The following is a 6,667-nucleotide window of genomic DNA, read 5'->3' as shown; positions in this document are numbered from 1 at the left end:
TTTAAGACATTAAAACAGTGATTCCCTTCACAAATATTCAAAATTATTCTATTCATGACTTTCCTTAATTCTAGCTATACAAGATATATGGATTAGTTGCTTGGAAAATATATAATCCATATCAATAAATAAAAAGCTAGTATTTTACAGATCATACATGGTTTTCGTTTTGTTCAATTGAATATGAAAAATAAATAATTCAAGCAATGGGGATTTACATGGAATTTTCTGTTAAAGAAGATAATCTGTTATCATTGTTTGAGGGATGGAACTATGAACATTATTTTGAAAAGTATAAGTCAAAATCAGTAATAAGCATTTCAAAGTATCTATATTATTATTATCATTATTATTACAGGCTAAGCTATAACCCTAGTTGGAAAAGCAAGATGCTCTTAGTCCAAGGACTCCAGCAAGGAAAAATAGCCCAATGAGGAAAGGAAACAAGGAAATAAACAAACTACAAATGATAAACATCAAAATGAAAAATCTCAAGAACATTAACAATACAAATACTTATACATGTTGACTGATAGAATAGGATAAGCTATTCATCCTCCGGAAACCCCCCCCCCCCCCCTTCCACCAAGAAAAAAAAGTGACTGAACAGCATTTGCACAATGTAGCAAGTTAAGAGACCCAGACTGTTTTGTGCAATGGGTACCATCTTAAATCAGCTTTTACCCTTTAAGAAACATAGAACTAGAGTTGACTTTCTATGAAAGACAATTCAGTAACAGTGGCTAATAATTAGATGACGGTCTCGAAAGAGCAGATGAAATATATGAAAACTAATTCTAGAACTGGGGCTTTATATGAAAGTTTCAGTTAAGAAGAATCTCTGCTATTATTGCAAGAGGAAAGGAAATATGATGGTTATTTTGAAACATCAGTTAATTTCTTTACTGCTCTAGTATATCTATAGCACCAATCCTTGTGTTGATTACTAGCATATAAGCTATCCTAACCCCTGTCCAAGAAAAGAAATAGCACAGGCAAAATGTGGTTAATTATAGCTAGATTTTTTTTCCCCAATAGCTACTATTTTGAGCAAATCTCCTTATACATTTTAAGAAAACATAGAACTAACATATGCCTAGATTCGACATGTGTAAAAGACAGATGAAATACTATACATAGACAAAGATGAAATGATATTCATAGTTAAAATAGTTTGTTGTAGGTTATATTCACATGCAATTAACAAATTCAGTACCATTGGTGACCTAGCCAAAATTTAAAATCACCCAAATTATAGAAAATTGGCATCCAATAGAAAGGTCTTTGTGAAAGTTTTTCAGTCACTATCAACAAGCAAGAAAGGTTTTAGTCTTGAAAGATTTTGTAATATCAGACGTTTCGTTGAATTCACCAATGGCAGTGAAAAGGTTAATGTACATCAATATCCAGGTTATAAAATTAATTTGAATCAATTGCTAAAAAGATTATTAAGGTCAATTTCCCTTCAGTCACACATATAGATAACTTGTTTACAGTAGTTTACACAATTATAAAAATTATACGATTTAGATGTATGTTAAGAGGTCAGTGAGAAATTGACAATTTCATTTAACAGCTATATGAGTGTGAATAAAATACTTGCTACTAAACTAATTAAAAGTTAATAGATTTAATAATTAAATTCACGGAGTCCAGAAATTAAGACTGATAAAATTCAAATACTTGCTACTAGACTGAGTTGATATATTTAATAATTAAATTCACAGCTTCCAATATAAAGATATTTTGATAAAATTGAAATAATCTGGTAATATTACTGTAAAAATCTGTAATGGTTATTTATTGTAGATTTGCTAGATTTTTAACTTTTGTTAGTGATTACTATTGAACCTATGGCATGTTAATTGCGTGACCATCTTAACAGACAATCCCTCCAAATCTGGCTTAATTGAGCATTTCAAGACATTTGCAGTTTGATGAGAGACTGGCCACTTCAGTTGGGCTATTCGGTGCTCCTTTTGAAACGTGAATTTGATTAAATTTTTTTTTTCATTCTTGGAAACTAATTTTCTTCTGTGGTAAATTCCTGATTATTCCCTGGTGATATTCATCTTGATGTCATTAGGAATTTCTTGATAATTCAACTCTGAAAAATGAATAAAAGCTGTAAATTTTACAAACATCAGTCTTATTCAAATGTTTTACTGTCCTCTTCAATGTCAAAAGTATACTTTTAGCAAGATATTTTGCATTATGAATTATAAAGAATATAGATTATTCTAGTATATTGTATATAACAGTGGGAAATAATGACAAACTAAGAATGAATGAATGAATGATTGGTAATTATCTGGCATCATAATGTCCATGACATTTCATACTGCAAATATTACAAATGAAAGGAACTCTTGTCAAGTGTAAAAAAATAAGTATTACCTTTAGAATCCTAACTCAGAAATACTTCACTACAATAATCGAATGACCAGCCAGCCTCTGGTAATCCACTGACTAACAGGATCTCTCAATCTTTCAGTTAATTCTTGCAATTTCATTCAAGGGTTACTTAAACCATAATTTCCTGAATAAAATATTCTACATTGCACGACAGAAAATACTCAAACACACAAATAGTATTTACTGGCATAATAATAGTTTATAGTCTGAAATATTGTTTAGCATACAAGAGTACAGTGCTTAGCAAATTATCAAATGACGTAGTTTTCACTCTCCTAAAACCAGAAAGGAAATTACCCCTGCGTCCTTCTAAATATATCAAGCAAAATTTGGCATTCTTGTAATTGAAATGCCGTACTAAATTTTCAATGTATATTGCATGGATCCTCCATAAACTAACTCTAGCTATCCAATCAATTAGATTAAGTGGATTTTTTTGCTTAACCATCAGTCAATGAACCAGCTTATACTACTCAGATTCAACAAAATATTTTGAACTATGGAAAAAATTATCACATTTCTGACTCACTAACGTAGTCTCGAAAAAAAATTATATTTTCTCTGACTCTCTAACCTAGTTTCGAAAATAAATTACCACATTTTCTCTGACAAACTGACTAGTATCGAAAAAAAAATCTAATTTTCTCTGACTCACTATCCTAGTCTTGATTTATTCATTGACAAGCTTATTCAACGTTTTTTTTTTCTTTTTCTTTTTACTTACCAGGAACACAGCACTTTAACCATGGACTAACCTACCCAACACTTTTATGGGAGTCATGTCTTCAAGATTATTCAACACAGACCTACAATATCTGTCTTCTGTCAATGCTCAACCATGTTACCATTATTCAATGGCAAATCTATCCAACCTTATGTATTGGGAAAATGGAGAAAAAGGCTGGGGTGCATCACTTCTAAACCACACCTACCTAACCTAACCTAATGTGCCGGGGGTTGTCCTCAATGATTGGAGTCTTCACCAACTGTAACTTCACCATATCTTAATTATTGATGCTATATAACTTAGTAAACCTTAAATAGAGCTTATGCAAATCATATTTAGGCTACCTAAGCACCATTATAAATACATTGTATTCTCCTAAAGCGCTTGTTACAGATGTGGCAGCCAGTGAGTAAATAAAAAGAACCTATAACTATATGTTTTCCCCACAAGCATTTTCTATATACACATCAGATTCTAAAAAAAAATTGCTGTTATATCAAAATTTCTGAGACCTGTAGACCTAGCATAAACCATTTGGATGTTGCATTCGGCTCAAAAGGTCAGTTAGCAGATACAGTATACCAGAGAAAGACTGAAAGGTCCTAAACCCACAAGGCAATAGCTTAAGTGCTATTATTCCCCCAATGATTTCCAACGCAGCAAAAAATTTGCCATAACACTTCTTGTTTTCCCATTCCTGTGGCACTATATGCAAGTCATTGAATTCTTGTCTTTTGAAATCTACCATTTCTTATAAGCAAATCCAGTTTTGACAAGATATCAAACTATTATAAAGTTACCGAGTGTTATCTTTGAGAATCTTTGTTAGTTATGCATTAGGCAAAGTTCTAACGAGCCAAGCTGTATAAGTATTTATATCGAAAAACTTAATGCTGTAGACTTGTGAAGTTTTGATATTACCAAACGTAGTGATTTAAAGTTTTTATAACTGGTTGAATTATGTTTTGAATAGGAATTTGTGTTACGGGATAGGTTAGGTTAGGATATACCTCCATAATTTCCTTTTATCTACAACACTTTATATCAAGTTAGGATATATCCTTATATTATTCTACCTATAACAATATAAGTCACATTAAGGGGGCATCTCTATTCTGCGAAGTAAGAATCCTGGATCCTACGTTAGGTTAAGGTTAGTACATATTCATGTAATCTAGAGAAGTGGTTAATGTAGGGCAAGGCAAAGAATCTTGTTTTAATGAGACAGTACAGTATTTTGTAATAATGCATGAAAGAATTCAGACTATGTTTATCTGCTTATCTGTCTTCAATGTTTTTCAAGTACATGGAACTACCACAATAACAGCAGCAGTTGCCTTAAATTATATGGCTTGGCCATAATTCAAGTTACAGTAATAAATATTTATGGGATAGATTATGGAAGATCATGTAAGGATAGATCATCCTAACTTAATTCAATATGTATCTTATTAGGTGTCACTGAGTGGCACAGGAATTCAGATTAGCTAGGTCAGAACCTGGCGCCAGGCTAGAGCACCCCAATTGTTCTCTGAGCATTCATTTGTGTTAAAAGATTTTTTTTTCTTTTCTAAATTGTATAATGAGCGATGACTTGATATATAGATTATGACGAAATCTACGTACTTCTCCCTTTCCTGGTAAGTGCATGCATTGCATTCAATCCTACCCTAAAATTCTAAACACATGGTTCCCCCTCATCTGGGAGTTGTGTTGCCTACTTACTGTAAACCTTATTGGATTGTATAGGCCTACCTAAAAATGGCATGCCTATCCTGCTTTACTACAAGGATCTAATGCAATAAAATAGTACAGGCACTTGGTAGAGTGCATATCTTCGTTTATATATATAATGTTGTATATCACAAGACAGGCAATTGAATTGTGCACATTTTGGCACAACTTTCATGCAGTTTGCATACAAATTGACCACGACATCGCAAAGGGGAGTTTTTTTACCTTTTCGTGACCTTGAACATGTATGTTACAAGAAAGACAATCGAAATATGCATATTTTTGGCACTAGTTTGATATAAATCAGATAAAATTTACTACAATATAGCAAAAGGATTTTTTTTTACCTTTCCGTGACCTTGACCATGTATATTACAAAATAGTCAATTGAATTATGCACATTTTGGCACTAGTTTCATTCAAATTTTATAAAAACTTATCACAATATAGCAAAAAAGAATTTTATTTACCTTTTCGTGACCTTGACCATGTATGCCTTAAGATAGGCAATAGAATTATGCACAATTTGGCACTAGTTTCATTCAATTGACCACGACATTGCTAAAGAGAAATTTTTACTATTTTTGACCTTGACCTTTGACCCAATCACTCCCAAAATGTAATTAAATTGTCCTTGATATGCAAACAAATCGCATGAAAATGGCTACGTAATGACGAAACCTGTACTTTTTGCAAGTTCATTGACTCAACTGACCTTTGAATCCCAACTGGCTTATGCACATTTTTGGCACTAATTTCATGCAAATCTGGTAAAAATTTACTCCAATATAGCAAAAAAGACGTTTTCAACCTTTCCACGACCTTGACCAAGCTGTTTATCACAAGACACGTATTTGAATTATGCACATGGAAATCTTAAAAATTGACCGCAGTATATCAAAAACACGTTTTTGACCTTTTCGCGACCTTTACTAAGGTGTATAACACAAGATAGGTATTTGAATTAAGTACATTTTGGCACTAATTTCATGCAAATCTGATAAACATTGACCACAATATAGCAAAAGAAGTTATTAACCTTTTTGCGACCTTGAACAAGTTGCATATCATGACGGGCATTTGAATTATGTACATTTTGATACTAATTTCATGAAAATCTGATAAAAACTTGACCACAGTATAGCAAATGAAGTTATTGACCTTTTCGTGACCTTGACCGTGTATATGAAAAGATAGTCAATTGAATTATGCATATTTTAGCAAAAGTTTCATGCAGAATAGATTAAAACATTACTACAAAATAGCAAAAGGACATTTTTGACCTTTTTGTTACCTTGAAAACATATGTCGCAAGAAAGACAATTGAAATATGCATATTTTGGCACTTGTTTCATGCAAATCATATAAAAATTTACCACAATATAGAAAAAAAATACGTTTTTTTTACCTTTTCCTAACCTTGATTATGTATATTACAAGATAGACAATTTAATCATGCACATTTTGGCAAAGGTTCCATGCTAATCAGATAAAAATTTACCACAATATAGCAAAAAGACGTTTTGGAGCTTTTCGTGATCTTGACCATGTATACTAAAAGGGAGTAAATTAAATTATATACATCTTGACCCTAATTTCGTGCAAATCAGATAAAAATTTACCATGATATAGCAGAAGGGCGTTTTATACGTTTTCGTGACCTGGACCAGGTTGAACAAGATAGGCAATATAATTATACATACCTTGGCACTAGTTTCATGCAAATTGAGCAAAGGTTGACCACGATATTACAAAAACATTTTTTTACCCTTTTGTGACATTGACCATATT

At 32.0% G+C, this 6,667-nt stretch overlaps 1 long non-coding RNA gene across 1 annotated transcript in view; it reads right to left on the bottom strand.

The window, feature by feature from the left end:
* Positions 1–1,843: 1,843 nt before the first annotated feature.
* LOC137616193 (uncharacterized) overlaps positions 1,844–6,667 on the bottom strand; it is a 5,966-nt gene continuing 1,142 nt past the window's right edge. Inside the window, exon 2 of the long non-coding RNA XR_011039326.1 lies at positions 1,844–2,107. This is a non-coding gene — a long non-coding RNA (uncharacterized lncRNA). The remainder of the gene's footprint in view (positions 2,108–6,667) is intronic.

This window comes from Palaemon carinicauda, chromosome 22, assembly GCF_036898095.1.
Source record: "Palaemon carinicauda isolate YSFRI2023 chromosome 22, ASM3689809v2, whole genome shotgun sequence".
Classification (NCBI taxonomy): Eukaryota; Metazoa; Arthropoda; class Malacostraca; order Decapoda; family Palaemonidae; genus Palaemon; species Palaemon carinicauda.
This window is presented reverse-complemented; position numbering and strand designations above follow the sequence as displayed.